The following is a 21843-nucleotide window of genomic DNA, read 5'->3' as shown; positions in this document are numbered from 1 at the left end:
TCACTATATAACACACTCATTTTAAAATTTTTTAATAATTATATTTCAGTGTAATTGGTTTCCTTCGTATTCAGCTATACATTTTATTTTACATATTTTAAAACATTCTTAGAATGGGTCCATAGACTTTAGCGGTCTGCTGAAGGGGTGTCTATGACACAAAGGGGTAAAGACCCCCTGGCAGGAAGTCAGGAAGCTTTAGTTCCCAATTTCCTGCCCCCCTCGTCCTAGTCTTTCATATACCCATCTATCTCTGTCTAATTAGTATAAGACATTCTTGAGCAGTTGTAAATTCCATTTAATAGTTTGGCAAATTTGTAAGAACACATAATTTGTGGTTTGGGTAGAGGGTTTTGATGTATATCCAGGGATTAGTTTACAAATTGCAGGCACACAGGGGCAACTGGGTAGGTAATTCCTACCGGCCCACAAACACCCCAGCCCCTGCACTGATGGCTCAGTGGACCCCATGCAAACCAGTCCCTTGAAACAACCACCGAGTGGATGATTTTGTTCCTAAGAGATTAAGGAGCTTGCGTAGGCAAACTGATGAACTCATTCGATCAAATGAAAGCTAGCCTCCTAGGAGGGAGGAGAAGCCCTGAGAGGAGGAACTCTGAAGCGGCTCTGAGACGGGGGCTGTGAGGGAGGCCAACAGGAGGACGTGGGGGACTGGCCAGATGCTGGTTTTTGAGCAGGAAGCCTGGAGAGAGGAAAGCCCGCTGAAGCAACACTAGGTGAATGGCTGTTTTTTTTTTGTTACCTCTCATTGAACGCTTACCATGTACCAGAACTGTGCCAAGTCCTTGAAATATAGCAGTAACTTAATGTTTACCAACTACTTAAGAAGATGTGACTGTTAGTATTCCCATTGTAATGGTGAGTAAAGTGAGGCTCTAACCTTAATACTGCTGCTCTAGGGCACAAATGTATTAAGTGGTGGGGTCAAGAGCCTAGCTCAGATCTGGCCGATTCCAGAGTCTTATGCCTTTAAAAACTACAGGCAATCACAGAAGAGTGTGTTTGGAAAACCTGTGGCTGCCATTTTGTTTCCGTAAGAAAGCGCTTCCTATGCATCGGAGTGTCTTCTCCATCCTTCTCTCCAGCCTTTTGCCTGTGCTCACAGGCACCTGTGCTGTGGGTGTGAGGATAGGACAAAAATGAAGAGCAAAACCTGTGGGTCAGGCAGAACTGGGTTCTGTCTCTGGCTCTGCCACCTGCTGTCACCCCACCAAGCCTCAGTTTTGATATCAGTGACATGGAAATAATGGTTCCTCCTTCTGAAATGCAGGTATTCTCTTACAAGTGCTTCAGTCCATTTTGGGTAGTCTTTCCATTTGAGTGCCTCCACTCACCTCGTCCTCTGGGTGATTGTCCCCATCTCCTGCAGGTGTGACCTCCTCTAGAAAGCTTCTCTGAACCCCTCTGACCTGGCCCGTGGGCAGCAGGTACCTGTGCAGCTGTCCCCTTGGGATGGAAGCCCCCTCTCCGCATTGCAGTGTTCCTCAGTGTCACATCGGGCATCCTTTTTGTGATAATGGCAAGGGAAGGTGTCCTTCCATCCCCAGTTCAGGGCCCCATGGCTCACTCTTGGCATCCGTTCTGACTTCCTTCACCTAGAGTTTGTCTCCAGGAAACCTTTCCAGTTACCTAGACCATCCCTCATGGCTTACAGTTGAGGACACTGAGGACCAGCGAGGGCAGGTGGCACATGGCCTGGGTGGCACAGGGTGTGAGTGAGTGAGCTGGAGTGAGAACCCAGGGCTCCTGCTCCAGACACCGCGTAGCCCAACACTAACACTGAAAGTGTCTCCTCCACACTGTTAAGCTTGGGGACACTCACAGAGCACCTAGAAACACATTCTTCTGCAGTTGCTACTTGCCCCTCTTGCGCCTGCCTCCTGGCTGGCCTTCCCTGATCTAATCTCCTGTTCTACCCCCATGCCCTGGGCTTTGCCAGCTGCTGAAAGGAGCCCTGTGTTAGCCAGGTCCGTGGGAGGCCGCCTTCGGGGGATGCCTGGTGCTGCCAAAAGGCTCTTGCCCTGAGAACTCTGCCCACTGTCCCAGCCGAGGCCTGAAATTCCCTGCATTAAAGTCATTCCTTTGGATTCCTTTTCGGAGAGCTATTGTTAAAATGCAAATATGCTGTCCTGAAGGGGAACCTGTTAAACCACTACTGCGGACCCCAGCAAGAGTGGAACTTCAGACTTTAATTAAAGTCCCACCACCTCCCTGTCCCTCAGTTTCTTATCTGTAACATGAGGGTGATAAGAGATTGCATTGTAGGGTCACCTCAAGGATGAAATAAGATAGTGCACAAAAAGCACTTTACATAATAAGTAGTCAATAAAATTAGCTCTGTCTCTAAGGCAGTTGGATCATTTGGTCAGTGCTCTCACTGAAGTCCTGGTTCTTAGTAGGGGTTGTGTGTGTGTGTGTGTGTGTGTGAGTGTGTGTTTTGTTTATTTAAGTAATGTGGTCTTCTTTTAAGATTTCTTTGGAATTATATAATCGCCTTGACCTTCACTTTCTTGCCTTTGAAACAGGGTAAAAGATCCTACCTTCCTGGTTTGTTGAGGAGTTATGCACTGAAGTGCCCGGGGCTCCTCAGCCTGCCCCGGGGTTCTCAGGGAAAACCTGTACCCTGACTTACCCTGGAGGTGGAGTTGAAAGCCCCTGGGGATTTAGGGGGAGTTTCTGGGGCATCACTGTGGAGGAAATGGAAGAAAGAGTGGGAAGATAGGGGAAGTGAGGAGGAGCCTGCCCCTCTGCCGGAGCTGCTGGGATGCGGAGTCTCAGTGGGAGGGGACCTGGGAACCCTGCCTGGCTCTGGGGGATGGGGGACCCTGTGACCCTTTCCCAGATCTTCTGCCTTCTAGGCGAGTTCTCAGAGGTTCTGAATTCCCTGGAGAAATGGTATCTTTGGCCTCTCTCCCTGCTTGATCTTGGTGGAGTGAGGATGGGAGACGGGAGTTTTCCTTACCTCTGACCTCACAGTGGGTGCCAGTGGGCATTGTAAACTGCTCCCTGGAGAGGGCAGTTGGGCTTCTGAGAACATCAACCGACACTAGGTTCTGGGCAGGTTCTCCTGAGACCAGGGTGGTTCTTTTTGTCCTGGGCCAGGGAGAGTGTCCAGGCACAAGAGCAGCCTGGCCCCACCTCCTGGCCTGTGAGTGAGGTGGGGGTGGTGGGGTGGGGGCAATGTCACAGGAGTTTTCTAGCAGCTTGCAGAGCAGAGTGCCTCCCTTCCAGGGTTCTCTGAAAGAGGACACCCCTCGCACCCCTTGTCTGCCCTGGGCAAGGAGAATTGTTGTCTCCCTAGCACAAGGCCTGCTGTGAGTTTTCCAGTTCACTTTTCTGCCACCTTTCTGGGGAAAGCTCATCCTTAACCACCATCCATCATAACTGGAGTTATCCTTTCAAAGCACAGCCTGACTGATGCAAAAATCACTTTCCCCAGGGCTAAGGACCCAGAGAAAAAAGTGGAGGTGAATGCTGGTTCCTGGGTCCCCATAGCCAAGAAGCAGCCTGACCCCTGCCTGCCTCACCCTGGGGAGGGGGGTTGGTTGCAGCTGGAGCTTTCCAAGGACCTGCTTCTGGGCTGGAGCACAAAGGAGCCAGCAGCAATTCCAGCCCCGAAGTAGGGCTGGGAGCCATGAGTTCATTACATCTCACGTTTGTGGATTACCTGTGAGCTGCTATTCCCCTTTCTCCCCTCCTTCCCTCTTTCCTTTCTCCCTCTGTCATTCCCTCCCTATCCCCCTTCCTGTCATCCAGTAAATGCTGAATGATCACTTACTCTGGTCCAGGTACTATTCTAGGCAAAGGGCTTACAGTCCAACAGAGGAGACAAAGACTCAGATAGCCAATCACAAGACACTTTGACAAGTGCTCTGGCAGACGTTCTTACAGAGTGCCATTGGGGAAGGGGGGTCAATCTGACTGGTGTGTGGAGAAGGGGAAGATGCTGGTAGGTAAAGCTGGCTTGTGGGTTTAGTAGGAGTTACCAGATAGAGACCGAAGGGAGAGGATTCTGGGTATTGGGAGAAAAGAACCTAGAAGACATGCAAAGCGATGGTATACACAGAAAAGCTCAAGTTGGTCACTTATTCACTGAGTTTTGGTTTTCTCTCCTATAAAATAAAGGCAATAGTACCAAAGTCATAGCTGGCACACACAAAAACCTTCCTTTTTTGCAATTAATGATCTATCAGAAAGATGTAAACATGCCCAAACAATGGCAATGAGAAGAAGTATACGAGAAGTGCATAGCAAGGTCATTGCTTTTTGAAGAGAGCTTTGGAGCGTGGGCAATATTAATTGAGATTAATATTTAGAATTAGGATGTATTGGTGCAATTTAAGCAGATTCTTGAAGGATGGGAATGACTTTGAGAGAGAAGACAAAGAAGGTGTCTTAAAGTGTTAGTAAGATGTAAGCAAAGGCACAGAGGCATTCAGGCACAGGGGGAGTTGTGGGTTGCATTGGTGAGGAGGAGAAAAGTTGAGGGGAGGAGGGAAACGTGGGCCGAGACCAGGTCAAGCCCTAACTGGGCCTTGGTGGGCAGCAATTGCTTTGCATGTGGGGTTTTTTGTTTTTTTTTTTTACCTACATAGTGTTGTTGGTTTTGTTTTTTAAGAAAAGCATTAAGTCAACATTTAAAAATCAGATTTTACATAAATCCACATTCCTGGCTTCTTCTGACAAAAATAAAATCAGATCTGTCAACACTAGCCTTGATTGACTGCCCACACGCCACACCTGTCCAGAAGGTGCATGGGGCACGTTCCGGTGACCTCTGCAGTCCTAGTCGTAGTGGTGAAGTGCGCCTCCCACTGGCCTGGTAGCTTGCCTGAGATCTCCACCATTCACATCACTCTCAAGTTACATTGTGTTCAGAAAGCTTCTACTAAAATGCTGATGCATTACAGAGGAGGAAAAAGAAAGTTTTAAACCACTAATGTTGTCATTTCTTTACTACATTAAGGAATGAATTTTACTACTCCTCAGAACATTTTAATTGTGGAGAAGCAGTGAGGTGGGGAAGCGCTTGGTGTGTGACGGCTTGGGAAGGAGGCGAGGAAGGGAAGGGTGGGAGCTGACACCGGAAAGGCGGCGATGGTCCTGCAGTGAGTCATCCCACCTGCTCCTTTCAGCCATGGCATCTGTAGCTACGCTGGAGAAAGACACCAAAACACCTATCTTTGGCAAATACATACTGCATTGTAAGATGTTTGCTACCTTACTTTATTAATCTTGTTAAGCTTAAAAATTGGACTCTGGGAAGACCAAGTGAAATTTGTGGGATTTTTTTTTTTTTTATTGGTAAGGAAACTAAAGGAAAAGAGAAATTTTTCTATTTTTTAAATAATTTGTAGATAATGTATATATGGTTTTTACCATTTGAAAGGCTCAATAAACCTTTGGAAAATCTTTTAATGTTATTAAACGTTGAGGCTCAATAAGCCTTATTTGAAAATGTTTATTAAAAATTTATTTTAAAAATCATACCAGCTCTTCTGGTCCCAGGCACTTGGAGTGCCATGGGTTTGGGTGCAGAGTTGGCCAAGTTCAAGAACCATACCACACACAACCAGTCCCCACAATGGCACAGAAACGGTATCAAAAAAGCCTGGTCACAAGATACAAATCTTTTAAGGGGGTAGACCCCAAGTTCCTGAGGAACACACATTTTGCCAAGAAGCACAAAAAGGGTCTGAAGAAGATGCAGGTCAGCAATGCCAAGGCCACCGGCACACATGCTGAAGCTTTCAAGGCCCTGGTCAAGCCCAAGAAAGTCAGGCCCAAGATCCTAAAGAGCAGCAGCTGCAAGCTCAGTTGACTTGCTTACATTGCTTACCCCAAGCTTGGGAAATGTGCTTGTGCCTGCATTGCCAAGGGTCTCCAGCTCTGCCGGCCAAAGGCCAAGGCCAAGGCACAAACCAAGCCTCAGGCTGCAGATGTGGCTGCAGCTCAGGCTCCAGCTCAGTCTCCCAAAGGTGTCCAGGCCTCTGCGAAGGCTCCATAGTAGAGGCCTCTGTCTGCCCATGTGAGGACGGAAGGACTGGTATGCCCCCTGGGCTGCTGTCTGCATGGGACTAGGGTCCTCCTGCGATGTTTGTACAAATAAACCTGAGGCAGGATCTCTCTGTCAGCCTGTATCTGTGATCCCACGGCTGGGACTAGGGCTCAGGTGGGGTTGGTACCTCCATTTTCTGCAGGAGAAGGGTTTGTCCCTCTCTGGCTGGTAGGATGCACGTGGTTGGGCATCAGGGGAAGTACCATATATAATGTGCACCCACGTTTTTGGCCAAAACTTTCAGGAAAAAAATTTCATTTTAATTTTGTAGTTCAATTATTTATTTGTTTATATTTAGAAACAAAACTAATTATTGTATTCCAATGTATTATTTTGCATATGGGTATCATTACTGCTTTCTAGATTTATACTTTTAACACATAAGCATAAGCAAAAGAGTTAAAAACATTGCTCCAGCTGGTGTGGCTCAGTGGATTGAGTGCCGGCCTGCAAACTAAAGTATCACCAGTTCAATTCCCAGTCAGAGCACATGCCTGGGTTGTGGGCCAGATCTGCAGCAGGGGGTGCATGAGAAGCAACCACACATCGATGTTTCTTTCCCTGTCTCCCTCCCTTCCCCTCTCTCTAAAAATAAATAAATAAAATCTTTAAAAAATCATACCAGTTAGTAGCAAGTGTTTAAAATAATATAAAACATATGAAGGCAAAAAATGCAAACAGTGAAGAATTGGTGGCTGGGCATGTCCATTGGTGGCTTGGAGTGCATTATTCTAGGCCTGGTGCTATACCTATGTGATATAGAACTATATCCTTCTATACAGCTAGATAGATACCCATAAATGTATCTGGATGGAATGTTTTTTAATAAGAATAAGGTTTAACATATGTTGTGCTCTGTTTTTCTCCTAATGCTCTACTTGAACATACTGGGTTATTCCAGCACCTCTAAGGCCTGTGTGGGGAGGGTCTGCGATGGAAAACACTGCAGGGTAGAAAGATCTAGTTGTGAATCCCCACGGTGCCCCCATCGAGCCCCAGTTCTCTCTCTCTACAATGGAGATAATGATCCCTTCCTTCAAAGGTTAGAAAGAGGGCTAAATAAAATGCAGATGTGCTCAGCACAGCCTATTGGGTATTGGGTGATCCGAGCCCACTGCACCATTGGCAGAAAGCAGGCTCTGCTTACATTTTCCATTCTTTGAATTCCTCATTCTCCACCCTTTACCATGTTGAGGGAAGAATAGAGGTGGCGTGTCGGGTGTGGGGAGTGAATCTGAGATGACTTATAACTTTTCACAATGGAATTTAAAATGCTCCTTTTGGTGCTGAGTAACATTAAAATCTTAAGCATTCATTAATAGATGCATTCAGTTTTGTTCGGGACATTTTCTCTGGACTCTCTTTTATTTACTCAGCTGTAGAAAAATTCCTGAAGCCAGGTATGTGGATAGGAAGCCATATCTGATAGGAAGGCTGTGACCTGGGCCTGGCCTTCAGCGGGGCACCCTCTCACCTGTGGAGAAAGTCAGCTCCTCTTAGTAGAAGGGGGATTCACACCCTGTCTTTGCAAGTGACATCCCCTCCCTGCTACCTTCTTTTACCTTTCTACTTCTCTCCTTCCTTTTCTGGCTCTAGATTACAGTATTCCTCTTTCACTTTAAACAAAGGCCTCTTAGTCCTGTTATCTCATTAAACCCTCCAACAAGTCCATAGATTTCGGTATTATTATGTGACATATGAAGCAGCGGGAGGCCCAGAGAAGTTGTGATAGGACCAAACTCACACAGCAAAAATTGGACAAGTCTGGATTTCTTGGCTTGGAGCCATGAGAGTCCTGATGTATTATATTCCCTCTTTTTCTAATTGTTGGCAGAAAGCTCCTGAAATGGGTGCTGCAGGAGGCGGCCCTCGTTCTGGCCAGTTGGGAATTATCTTTTAGAATATGCGTTGCTGTTGGGCTTAGCATTCTGGGAGAGTCTGGTGGGAGCAGATGAAGGGAAGGGGTTTAGAGGTCACCCCAGGGTCAGTGGAAGGGGCAGATGGGAGCTGGAAAGGTTGAGAACAGCCCAGTGCAGAGCGGTCTTTGAGTTCCCAAATCCATTCACATGCCCTTGGCCTGTTCCTGCCTTACAGAGTAGCTAGAAGCCATGCACCTTGAACTCTCATTTCTGCCTCACCATTTCTCTCTATATTTGCCCCCCCTCCCTCGTCAGAGCCAAGCCTTAAAAACTTCCCTCCCCATCTCCAGAAACACTTTCTTTCAAACTGACCATGGACTCTGGAGCTGGAGTTTCTGGCCTCAAATGCCAGCTTTCCCTCCTGCTATCTCGGGCAAGGTATTTCACCTCTCTGGGCCTAGTTTCTTAACTGCAAAATGTGACTCATCAAATCACCAATGGTGAAGATTAAATTCAATTCTGTTGCACGTTTTAGCACTGTGTCTGGAGTTAATGTCGGCTCCCATGCCACCTTTTCCTTCTTGCATCTCAGTCCACTCCCTTTTCCTGGCCTCTTCCCCATGGCTGGCAAACATGCTCACCTCTCCCCTCCCTTGAGTGGCTGCCCATTTCTCTCCTGAAGTCCACGGAAGTAGCAGAGTAGCCCCCTCTGTTGCTTCTCCCATCTTGTCTACCGTTGGCAACATTCCCTGGCTCCGTGGAAGCTGAGCTTGGCCTCATCGTTTTTTCAAGACCTCCCCACTTTGGATTTCTGGCTTGTAAGCCACCCTGGTTCTTCTTCCACATGTGCTCCCCACGTGGGACTTTTATCAGTTTTCCTCACATGCCTCCTCTGCTCGCTCTTGCTCCTCACCCCCACCTCACCTCCCCAGTGCTTGTGCTGGCGTGGACGACCCTAGAATCAGCACCACTTGTCTTCAGGTTCCTCTCTTATTCCATGCCCACCTTTCAGCTGTCTGCTGGGCCTCTCTCTCTCTGGATGACCCCCTTTCTGTGGGCGAACCCCTAGTCAGGCATGCCCAAGGACAAACTATCCATCTTCCTTCTCCCAAATCTCATCTCTCCTTGTTTCTCTAACTCAGCTGGTGTCCCCATCCCTCTCTAGTTACCCAGGTTAGAAACCCTGGAGTTTTGGACACCCCCTCCTCTCCTCCCTGACCCAGTGCATGAACTAAAGTAAGTGCCCAGGAACCAAAGGGTCCATTGGCTGCCAAATCCTGGTGTTTTCTTTCTTCCTTTCTCCCTAGTGCATCACCTCTGAATTTCCATTGCAGGGCCCATGATAAGCATTCGATATACTTCATCCTAATTAATCTATACAACCCTCGAGGAGGACATTGTGTTTTTGCTGTTTGACATATGTGAACCCTGGGGCTGGGGGAGTTTAGGGAACTTGCTTAAGACACAACTGGTAAGTGGCAGAGCTGAGATTCCAACTCAGACGCGGCTTACTCCAAAGCCCACATGTTTATGCTGTGGGGCCTCTAGCAGTTCTGGAACCAGGCTATGCTCTTCTCAGAGCTGAATAAGGATGGGAAGCTGAATACCATGTATGCACAGGAACACATTCTTCTGCCCCTTTATTGTTGTATATTGTTGTTCTGTTACCCTGCTGCTCTCTGGGCTCATGGCCAGATGCCTGGACCCTTGGTGTTAGCATTTGAAAGTCTTGACTGAGCCCATGTCCCTGCTGTGAAACGCCAGAGTCTGGAGGTAGGAGTGTGCATACATCTTGGCATGGGGCACATGTTCTCCTTTCTCTGGGTCTCAGTCTCCACATCTAGAAAATGAGTGAGTTAGATCAGTTAATTGCAAGAGCCTTTCTAGCTCTTGTACTCCCTGAATGTATTTTATGGTTCTGTTTACCTGGGACCTACTGTGTGCTTAAAACATTATAGGTGCTGCTGGGCAATGTAGAGAGATCACAAGCCGCACTGCCCTGGGCTTCAAGGAGCTGACAAAATTACTCCAGAAGACAAAGCCAACATTCAGGAAACCGCCAACAGTATAAAACATTATGTAATTATGTCTGTAATCTCAGATTATATACATTTGTGATGGTTCAATAAAGGAGAAGAAAAGCAGCTGTTCTCTTAAAAGAAATAAAAAAAGACATAAAAGGAGCAGTTAGTAAAAGCATTAGGTCTGGCCAGACCTCTCATCAGACTTGCTACCCTCTCTTCCCTCTCAAAATCATTTGTTCACTTCTGAAATATTTATGCTCTCCTAATGGGCCAGGCTCTGGGGATGCATCCCTCTCACTGCAGCCAGAGTTGTATCCAAACCCGGTCTTGGTCTCACTTCTTCTCTGCTGAAGATCTTGCTGGTTTCCCACTTTCTACAGAATAAAATGAGCTGACCTCCAGCCCCTGCCTCCCCTACCCAGGCCACTGCCCTGCACTCTGAGCCTGGTTCACTGGTCATTCCTCAAACCCACTATGCACGTTTTCATCCCTGAGCTGGAGCACACTTCCCCTGTCTGCCTGGTGTGCTTTTATTCATCCTTCAAAGCCCAGATCTGATGCCACGACTGTGATGCTCTTGTGGTCCTCCGTAATGCCTTCACCCACCTCTATGAAACCTGTGTCCCGATTTAGGTCTCTGCCTCCCATTTCGGACTGTGATTTTCTTAAAGAGTCTTTATTCCAGTCTTATTCATCCATGAATTCAGAAACCCTAGCCCTGTGCCTGAACAATAATTTCTGATAAATGGCTGATTGAACACCATCTGTAGAGGCTAATTTTTTTTACAAAAAGGCTCCCCTTGCTCCCTTCAAGCTTCCTGGCTGTTTAACTTTATGCCTCATGGCCTGTGAGGGCGACTGGATGATTGTCTCCAAATGGCAGTGGAGGGACCCAGCCACACGGCCTCACTTTGGCCCTGGAGGAGGCGCTTTCAGAAGCTGTGGCAGCTGAAAAACCACACACAGCACAGGGCAGCGGTGAAGGAGGCATTTGTGTTTGGCTTGGCAGGCAGGGGGCTTTGTGCTCCCGAGCACAAGTGGGTAAGTATGTCGGGCAGGCTCCGGGCTGTACACACCCACCGAGGGGCTGGACCCCGAACGCCTTCTGTCCTGGGAAGAAAAGGAGGCATTGTGCGCGCTGGCTGCGATCCAAGGGAAATATTCCTGTTATTCTTCTGTTTTTGAGCTGCTCCCTTTTTAAAGAAGAACAGTCCAGATGTGAAAATCTCTCCCCCACTTCAACACGTCCTGCTCACCAACTCCAAATGAGTTGCTGCCTTCAAAATATTAATGAATCTATGAATCTATCAGTTATTTGTATACACACCAACTGTATCTTTATGGAGTGCTGCTCTGGCTCAGCAGGGTGCAAGGCGCTAGGGCGGTCGTCCTCCCTCCTCCCTTGTCCGTTTTAGGCTCTATCTCCTGACTAGTGGGTGTCCCAGTCCTGTGGACAGTGTCCCGCTCCTTCTGTTGAGCTTGATGTCCCTCTGCAGCTCAGCATTCCCACCTCCAGGCCATTGTCTGCCCCTGCCTGTCCTCAACCTCTATAACCAGGTCCTGAGTCGTACCACCTCCCACTCCCCTTCCCTCCACTCAGGCCTTCTTGACAGGTGTGGACAGAACGGTGCCTCAGCCCGGGTGGTTAGAAGCTTAGGCAGGAAGACCTGAATTCAACCCTAGCTCTGCCTTTCACTGTCTTTGTGACTTGGACCAAGTTACTAAAGCTCTCTGGGCTTTGGCTTCTTTGTTCTGGCTGCAAGACAGAACAAATAATACCTGACTTCACACATACAGACATTGGGAAGAGGAAATGATAATAGTGTGCAACTTGGCATAGCGCCTGCCATGCCATATGGCAACTCTCAATAACTATTGATAATAAAACAACAAACGATTATTGAGCACTTAGTAGTTTCATCCTTCTTTGAGAAACAAGGGCAACCACAGCTTCTGTTTGAGCGTTTCCTACATGCCAAGTGCTGTGTTAAGTACAGGCATGCTGCCACCTAAAAGTGCGGAGTCCTGTTTATACCCTTTCATAGCTGAGGAATCTGGCTCGAAGAGGTAGAGAGATGTGGCCAAGGTCACACAGCTTGCAAGCACTGGAGCTAGAAATTGTGCCGAGGTCTGTTGGACTCTTTCCCATCCTTTCCCAACCAGGCAGACACCCCGATCACACACCTGGCTTCTTGGTACTGGGACCAGTGGCCTCAGCATCTCCTGACAGCCTGTTGGAAATGCACGTTCTCAGCTTCATCCCACATCTGCTGAATCAGCATCTGCTTTTTAACAAGATCTTAGCAGATGTATACACGCAACAGTTTAAGAAGCACTGAACTGTAGTTTACAAAACATCGTTAAAGTAGGTTAGAGCAGGACTTCTCAAACTTCAGTGCACACAACAATCACCTGGAGATCTTGTTAAAGACCAGGAGACACAGACTCCTGCCTGAGAGGTTCAGATTTTGTCTGCATTGCTTATTCCATTACAATCTTCCACTTCATATCATGGGGTCCTGAGAGTAGGTGCATTGGGTATGAGTGGGATCCAGGCAAACTCCTGGTTCAAGTCTTGGCCCAAGGTGGCCCATGGTTTGTATTTGCTGGAGCCATTAGGGGAGTGAGGGACCCAAGTCCAATCCCGATTTGCTCAGTGGAGTCATTGCCAGCGGCATCCCCCTGCTTTTGGGGAAACTGACGCCCTGACGCGGAGGTACACCTCTCTCTCTCCCTCCGAGGATCCTTGCATCAGCCTCTCCAGCCCCTCCCCTTCCCCCACCCCGCCCTGGTGAACAACAGAGAAACGAAATTAATTTGTAACCTAAAACCCTTGTATCTGGCCTGAAAATACATCTTTCTAATGGAAATTTTGACAGAGTGCTAGAGCTGCAAAGAGCATTTTCTCTAAAATTGATATGTGTAACTTGATTGCTGCTATCTGGTTAAATAGCAATTAAACGCCTCAAGACTCCTTGGAACTTTCAAAGGTTATTTATTTGAAAAGTAATTGTGTTGTATCGATTAAATAATTTTAAGCTAATTAGAAGGTCACTGCATTTCTTAGTCTATTCCTTTGCAAATAAATTTATCTTATTTATAGACCTACTGCACGTCCAGAAAATGTTTATATTTTAATAATCATCTGGTATTTAACGAGCATGGCTAGTGATAGAATTTTACACTAAGTCCTTCTAGCTGGTTCCTTCTCCTTCTGTATAAACTCATTGGCAGCCTCACACACAGTCACGCAAGCAGAGTCTGAGGGAGAGCACGTGGTTAAGAGCCAGTCTCGAGATTCAGACACACCTCAATTAGCATTTCAACCCTGCCATTTACTAGCTCCGTGCCCTGACCCTGTCTCGGTGAAAAGGCTATAATAACACCTGCTTACTGTGGTCATTGTGAAATTAAGTAATCTACCATTTGTACAGTATTGGGCAGTGTCTGGTTCATAATTATTATTATTATAACACTATAATTATTCACTCTTGTTATTATTCCTCAGTTTTCTAATCTGTAAAATGGGTGTGGCAGGGAATAAAAACATAGACACATGAATATTCAAAACTGTTTTTTGCTCTGACCTGTGTGGCTCAGTTGGTTGGGCATCGTCCCACAAAGCAAAAGGTCGCTGGTTCAATCCCAGGTCAGGGCACAGGCCTGGGCTGCAGGTACCATTCCTGGTCATGGCGCATATGAGAAGCAACTGAGTGGTGTTTCTCTCTCACACTGAAGTTTCTCTCCCTCTTTTTCTCCCTCCCTTTCCCTCTTTCTAAAAACAAATAAATGAAATCTTAAAAAAAAGAACAAAACTTTTTTTTTTTTTGCTTGTGGTACTTTCATGTAACTGCCTTCTAAGAAAATTTCTGGTGTAGTTTGCTTGGCTGTTGCCCTTCAATTATGATGGAGACTGGGGTCACCCAGTCATGAGAAAGCACTGGACAAATGGAGCTGATAGTGGGATTCCTGGTGGTGGGTGTAGAGAGAGGCTGGAAGAGGATGGGCGAGTTGAGGCCGGAGGTGAGGGAGATGAGTGAGTAAAGAGTCAGGCAGAAGGGACGGTGGGGAGCTGGCCACACTGCTTCTGGAGCAGTTGCATTGCTGGAATAGCAGAGATAGGAAAGAAAAAATTTAAGACCTTTGCTTTGTGTTAAGAATGCACTTCCCCTTTGATGTTTTCTCTAGAGACTGCAGTGGATGTTTGGATTGCCTCCAGTTCATTTTTTTCCTACTTAACTGCTGTTTCTTTGATCACACACTTAGCAGAGACTGGGTCACCAAGCAGCCATCTTTACCATGTTCACAGTGGAGTTGGGACAGTGTTATCCCAGTGCTGAGTGAGGATGGGTAAAGGACTCAGTACAGAGTGAGTGCTTCTATTCCTACTGCGGTGCATCATACTCCCCTGCAGCGAATGTCACCAACCAGAATATGCATAGTCCTCTGGCTCTCTTGGACCACAATAACATCACTACTCCCTGTTTAAACTGGAGACGCCAGCCACAGGGTTCTTTCTCAGAAAAACCAGCACTGGGTGTCCTCCAGTACTATACTGCAGACCAGTGCCCTCAGCATGGTGTTTATAAAGGGAAGCATGGGATCAGGAGTCTGGGAGGCAGAATCTAATCTTGGCCTTGATGTACCTTATGGGCAAGTCATTGAGCCTCAGTCTCCCCATTAGTAAATGAAGGTAATGTACAAGATCCTGTTTTATATTCTTTGCTCCCAACATTAGGGAGTCAGTAGGACTCACTGAGCACTTACCACCTGCAAGGCACTGGGCTGGTGCCCTCAAGGACACCCAGAAACACGAAAAGAGGTGCCTTGACTTGCAAAGCTCCCATAATCTGGCTGGAAGAAAAGATCTGAGTTTACTTACTTACTTTTTATTTAGAGTTACCTAGTAAAAGTCATCTTTGCTGTGCTCCAAGTGCCCAGTCACTTCGTGACACCTTCGAGCTGCGATAGGGTGGTACACACATGGAATGCGAATTTCAGAAACACCTTTCCTTAGTGACTTTACCCACATGAAACAAAACCACACCCAAACCAGAAGAGTCTATGATCTTCCTTTGTTTTGCCAGGTGGTACCCTGGCAACAAACCCCATCTCCTTCAAGGGAAAGGTGAAGTTGATAGAGGTTTCTAGAACTCTTCTTCTCTCACTGCCTCTCTCTTGTTTATCTCTGAGGATGCCTCCAGCCTTCCCGCAGCCGCGTGCGCTGAGGCTGAGGGCTCATCATCCTCGTTTGACCCACATCACATATGTGCCTGCTTCTCTTTAGGCTGCGCTTGCTAGGGGGCCAGATGGGACTGTGTGAAATAGTCATAAAAGGCCTTTCAGCTGGAAAAATCTGGAAATATCACTGGCTCCACCCAGGTGTCTGGAAATTACTTACCAAGCTCAGTTTGGTTTAACTGACTTTCCTGGATGTGCAGGCCATGCCAAGAAAAATCTTCCTCCTGACCCAGAAGGCAGATGCCGCAGCCCACGCAAGCCCTAAAGTGTCTGCACCTGCAGCCTGTGCTCTGCAGACAGGCTGATGCCTGTGCAGCTTCTGCTGGAGCCTGACCAGGGACAACGAAGCTGGGAGTGGGGTTTGCCCAAAGAGGGCAGGGGAAGGGGTGTCCCACTGCAGAGGGCGTTTCTGAGCCTACCCTTGAGATGCTTTCACTGAAGTGACCCAGGAGGGAGGAAGTGAGGCTGAATTCCTGGGTTTACTCCAAGTTGTGGTTCCCAAACTATTTTGGCCATGGCCCAGCTCCACCAAGCAAAAGACCTTGTGGCCCACCAAGCCCACTCATTCCCACTTTCCAGTGGGAAAGAATATGGTAATAACAGAGGATGAAATGGGAAGAGAAAAATAACCAAACGATCACGCAGTATATACTCAGGACAAAATAATCAACGGGAACTCTGAAAAGTAATCCTGCAAATAACATAAATTAATAGAATAGAAGCAATTAAAAAAACAAGCTAATGCTGATGCTTCACTGTAGCAGTTAAGGGTCATAGTTGTAAACAACAGGACACAAAAGAGGTATTCACAGAAGAGGCATTCAAAAGGATGTCAGGTCATTCCGCATCCTCCCTCGAATCCCTTGCCTGTAGCCCTTCCTTTTTCAGAGCACTTTCTTTCAATTTGAGTTCTGCCCTGGGTGTCTGTGCCTGCTGAGATCAGGGCCATGACGGAGTCCTAGCCATAAAGAAGGCTGGTACTGTAAATTCTCATTTCAACCCTGGGGAGGTGGGACTCCAAAGGAAGGAAATAAAGCAAACATAGGAAGGATGTTCACAATGTGCTGGGTGGCCAGGAGAAGCACAACAAATGTCTTCTGCACTAACAGCTAATCACCCTTGCGGAGAGCCGCAGGAAATCCAGCCCTGGGCCTGCGAGCACACGCAGGGGTCTTGCCATGCTGTTTACTGATGGAGGGAGGTCACATGTCTTTGTAGGACAGAGAATTAATGTTCTCAGTAAAATCTTGTGATGAACTATGTTTTGTTTATAAATGCCAAGGTTTATTAATTCTCAAAAGCTCACTTATTATGTTCCTAGTTCCTTTATAAGAATGAAATTCTACGCATGGGGTTTCTTTTGTGGATGATAAAAATGTCCTAAAATTTGATTATGTATTTTCCACCAAATAGTGCTGAGAAAACTGGGTGTTTATATGCAAAAGAATGAAGCTGGACCTTTATCTTAAGCCATATAAAAATGATGTCAAAATAGATCAATACCCTAAACTTAAGAGATGAAACTATAAAACTTATAGAAGAAAATATGGAGGAAAATCTTTATGATGTTGAATTTGGCAACATTTCATGAATGCGATACTAAAGCACAGGCAACAAAAGAAAATATAAATCAGTTGGACTTCATCAATATTAATAACTTTCGTGCATCGAAGCACACTATCAAGAAAGCCAAAAGATATTCTACAGAATGGGAGAAAATATCCGTAAATCAAATATCTGACAAAGGGTCAATATTCAGTACATATAAAGAACTCTTACAACTCAACAACATTAAAAGCAAACATCCCAGCTCCAAATGGGCAAAAGACTTGAATAGACATTTCTCCAAAGAAGATATGCAAATGGCCAATAAACATATGAAAAGATGCTCAGCAATCATTAGTCATCAGGAAAATGCAAATCAAAACCACAGTGAGATAACATTTCACTCCTACTACACTTACTAGAATGGCTATCATAATTTTTTGATGGGAAAAACATTGTTTAAGATATGGGGACATTGAAACCCTCCTCATTGCTGGTGGGAATGTAAAATGATGCAGTGGCTTTGGAAAACAGTTCAGTGGTTCCTCAAAAAATTAAGCAGAATAACCACATGGCACAGCCATTTCACTCCTAGGCATATACCTAGAATATACCTGAAAGCAGGAACTTGAATAGATTTTTGTATACCAATGTTCATAGTGGCGGCCTTATTCACAATTAAGTGGCCTTATTCAGCCAAAAAAGATGGAAGAAACCCAAGTGTCAATTGATAGATGAATGGGCAAATGAAATATGCTACACATGTGTAATGGAATATTATTCACTCATAGAAAGAAATGAAAATTTATGTATGCCACAATTTGACTGGACCTTGAAAACATGCTTAGTGAAATAAGCCAGATGCAGAAGGACAAATATGATTCCATAGAGACAACAGGTCTCTACAAATATGAATTCATAGAGACAACAGGTAGAGTAGATATTACCAGGGCTGGGGGCAAGAGAGAATGGAGAGTTATTATCCAATGAGTTACAGAATTTATGTTGGAGATGATGAAAAGTTTTGGGTATGTATGATGATGATGATTACATGACAGTGTGAATGTATTTAATGCCACTATGTTTTACATCTACAAGTGGGAAAAATGGTAACTTTTATATTGTGTGTATTTTAACACACTTTTAAAAATTAGGTTGTGGAAATGTTTGCACAATTCTGAATATACTACCACTATGGAATTGTATAATTTATACAGGTAAATTGTATGGTATGTGGGTTATATCTAAATAAAGATGTTTTTAAAATATCCTTTTCAGCTATGATAGCCTCTATGATACATCTATTTGTTCATTTAGTTATTCATTGATTCAACACATTTTTGTTGAGTTCTGCCATGCCAACTGTTGTGAACAGGGTGACAGTAAACCAGACATGATCCTGGCCCTTTCCTTGCTTAGAACACTGTGGGTATCAAAAAATAATCATAGCCAAGAATTACCTAGTATTTCTTACAAACTGAGCATGGACACATGCATTTTACATCCCATGTCTCTTGGGGTCCTCACACACATGTACTGAGTTGGCTTCTGCTTGAATAAGGAAATTTGCTCAAGGTCACGGAGCCAGGATTTGAACCTGGTCTGTCTTACCCCAGACCCTGTGCTCTTAATCATTCAGCACCATTTGTGGCAGTTGAGTTCCAGCCACTTAGAGCTGGGACCTCCCTGAAGACCGGCCTTGAGGCCAGCCTGTCAGGCCGGCTGATCTGGCAGCGTGGAAGGGAGAGTTCGAATGGGGTGGAATGACCTCCATGAGGTAGTTGGTGGGTTTGGAGAATACGGCCTAAGTCAGTAGAATCTTGAAGAGCCATTTATAGTAATCATTATAAAGTAAGTATAACTATATTTTAAAATGGTTTTGTGATAGAATTTTAAATACAAAGTTGAATTCATAATTGAATGTATATTAATTCTATTAATAGCTAATATATTTATTATAGATTAACACAGACCCTCTGTTCTAAGCAATGGACATGTATTATCACCTTATTTAATCATCTGACAGATCCATGATGTGTAGGGCACATTCCTATTTTTCGTTTACAGATAAGCAGCTGAGGCACAGAGAGGTTAAGTGATTTGCCCGAGGTTACACAGTCAGTGTCAGGGCTGGGATTCCTTGGCTTGGAGCCCAGACTCTTAACCACCATAGAACTTGCTTTTGTCCATTGTGTTAAAATATGCAGACTGGGTGGACATGAAACTAGTATCAGGGTGGGAGAATATTGGTAATTTCCCACCTTTTTCCCCCATGTAATTTATTTTTTTATTTTCTAAGAATACATCAATCATGATAGGAATGATTTTTTAGACCAAGAAAACACATAGGACCTTTTTCATCCCCTCGCTTCCCCACTGTATTCGGTCGTGTGTGATCTTGAAGTTGCGTGCGCGCCCGCACAGACCGAGCCGCGCCCTGGAGCACGCAGGCTGTGACGCAGCCTGCCGGCCTGTGTCGCACGTGCGGCTCCTCTGTTGGCTGCAGCGGCCTGGACTGGCAGCTGCAAATCTTCTGTGGAGGGTGTGTCCTATTCTCACCGTACTCTTAGCGACACTGAAGGTCTTTCTTTAATGAAAAAAAAAAAATAAAGTTTTAACTTGTGAGAGAGTCTGTGTTGTGCCATGGTTAAGAGCAGCACATTAACTGGATTCTCATCGTAGCGCCGTCACCCTCCGTACCTGCGCGGCGGCTCGAGCCTCAGCTTCGTCCTTGGACGATGGAAATAACAGAGCTGTTTTACAGGGTTATTGTGGGAATCCGACTGGACGGTGTTTGCAATGACCTAAGGTGGCTGGCACAGCGCAGGGTAAATGAAGCACATGGCATTTCGAGGTTTATGTAGGAGCTGTTGGGTTATTAATTCATGGGGTTAAACACTTTTCTGATATTAACCACAGGTACTTCTTTTCTGAATTGCCTGCTGTCGCCCCTTCCTCATTTGTCTATTGGCATCTTGACGTTAGTGTGTTTGAGTCAAAGACTAAGAGCCTTCCACAAGGCTCCAGCTGGAGGGAGGGACGATACCTTTGTTTTTATCCAAGGAGCATTTTGCGCAGGTTGAGTGCTGCTTTCTCTCTTCCTGCGACTGGTCGTTTCCTTCCTGAGAAATTGTCACCCGCTTTAAAGGGTCAGTAGTTAGAATCGCTGATTTCCTCCTCCCAGGAATGCTGCAGCCACAGGTCTGACACGCACGGTTTCTCTTTCTCCATTCTTTCCATGGGCATTCTGTCAGAATGGCCATGGCCATAACTTGCCTGCTCTGAGGGGTTCTGTTTCAGCGGCTCCTGCACCTAACAAAGGGACTTCTCCTCAGCCCTGCACACAGACTACACACAGCTGTTCCTGAGCAAAGGGCAAAAGCCTAAAGGACCACTTGGAAGGCACATTCTTAAGACTGTTCATCTCCTTTTCCCACTTGCCTGGTGCCCATCTTGCCTGACTTGGACAGTCCACCTTTTCCCCACTGTAGCACAGAAGGGGCAGAGATAGAAGGCTTTTAAACTGCAAGAGGAATCAACCCTCTCAGGCAAGAGACTTCTGCCAGAAAAGTTCTTGTATATATATGTTTGTTCCAGGGGATGCTCCAGGTGGCTTGGCGATGACATGCAGTTGGCTACTGGTGTTAATGTCTGAGTGAGTCAGAGGGGTGGGGATATGGTGGTACCCAAGACATGGCAAGGGCCGAAGCCATGGAGGGGATAACCAAAGAAGCACAGACTCCCCTAGAGAGAGTTGTTGGGGTTTCCCATGAAGACCTTCCCTCCACGTGAGGTCACTTTTGCTTGGACAGCACCAGCGTTGAAGCTTACATCCTGTATTCATGTGTCTCCTGTATTCACCTGCATGCCCAGGTCAGGCCATGTGATTCAGAGGAGAGGATATTAGACTGGGAGACAGAAAAATCTAGGTTTGAGTTGAGGCTTTGCGTGTTTTTTTTTATCTTCGTAACTTAGCAAACTTTGTTTTGTCATCTAGAAAATGTAGGATAATATTCCCTGTTCGGACTACCTCCTTGCTTTACCACGGAGTTAAATTAGTGGACTGGACAAGTTAGACAGACACAAAAGACAGGAGAATCTCTCCTCCTCTTAGAGATGTGGGAGGTGAGTGTGGTGTCCTTGTCCTGGCGTCTCTGCAGGACCCACAGAACTGAAAGCACCATTTCTCTCCAGAGACAGGTCTGGAGGCGCTGGGGATTGTGTGTGTGTGTGTTTTCCTGAGGGTCTTCTGTCCTGGCATCTGAGTCAAGCTGATCAGTGGCCCTGCTAGGGGACTGGTACCTTCTTCCCTCATCCTACTGTCTTTTTTAATCAGGTGAGAGGCCTGGGCGCTGGTGGAAAAGCAGAGGTGCTTCCTTGGTGCTGGAGGTCACCTGGGTTTAGAGGCATCAGGACTGTGGATAAGTTCAGTGTCACAAACTGCAGCGCATCTCACCCAATGCTTGTTGGGGAGCCAGACACAAAGGCGGGAATCAGCGTGATGCCTGCTGCAGGAGAGGGCAGACGGGGGCAGTGCCAGCCAGAAGGGTGGCCCCTGCACTTGGAGGGGTGCTGAGCCGAGCCTAGGGCACAGGTGGGAACTGGCTGGCCAGGGTTTCCGGCAGCATGTTGGGTCTCACAGGAAAGATGCAGCTCTGGAAGTGAGCCTCTCAGCTGTGTGTCCTGCACAGAGAAGACTGTAATCTGGGAGAGGAAAAGAGAATGCTTCTCTTCCTCATGCCGGAGACTGGAGGGGAAGAGTGTGCAGCTGAAAAGCCACCAGGCTGGTTACACAGAGGGCTGCTCGTCACTCAGCCTTGGGCGAAATGTCCTGTGCTCCCAGGCATTCTCTAGCCAAGTTGAGAGGATGGTCAGTGGTCATCTTAAATCTATCAGAGAGGTATTTTGCTCTTCAGTATATATATATTTTTTCATAGAACCTCAGAGTTTAAGATATATTTCAGATTTTTTTTTTATTCTGATGGTTTGGTCTGTATACTCAGTAAATGTCCCACGTCTGTCACGCCACCCTGTGCCCTTCAGTCAGTGTCTGAGCCTCTCTCTTGAGCAAGAGGCTCTAGAACCTCAAGGAAAA

The 21843-nt window shown here is 46.3% G+C and overlaps 1 protein-coding gene and 1 pseudogene across 1 annotated transcript in view; both read left to right on the top strand.

Moving 5' to 3' along the window:
• The window catches only part of KANK4 (KN motif and ankyrin repeat domains 4), a 67081-nt gene that overhangs the window by 6435 nt on the left and 38803 nt on the right, over positions 1 to 21843 (top strand). The gene's annotated exons all lie outside the window — the stretch shown is intronic.
• Positions 5544 to 6100, top strand: LOC114496956 (annotated as a pseudogene).

Source organism: Phyllostomus discolor, chromosome 5 (assembly GCF_004126475.2).
Source record: "Phyllostomus discolor isolate MPI-MPIP mPhyDis1 chromosome 5, mPhyDis1.pri.v3, whole genome shotgun sequence".
Classification (NCBI taxonomy): Eukaryota; Metazoa; Chordata; class Mammalia; order Chiroptera; family Phyllostomidae; genus Phyllostomus; species Phyllostomus discolor.
The sequence above is the reverse complement of the archived record's forward strand: the minus strand, read 5'-3'. Positions and strand labels throughout refer to the sequence as shown.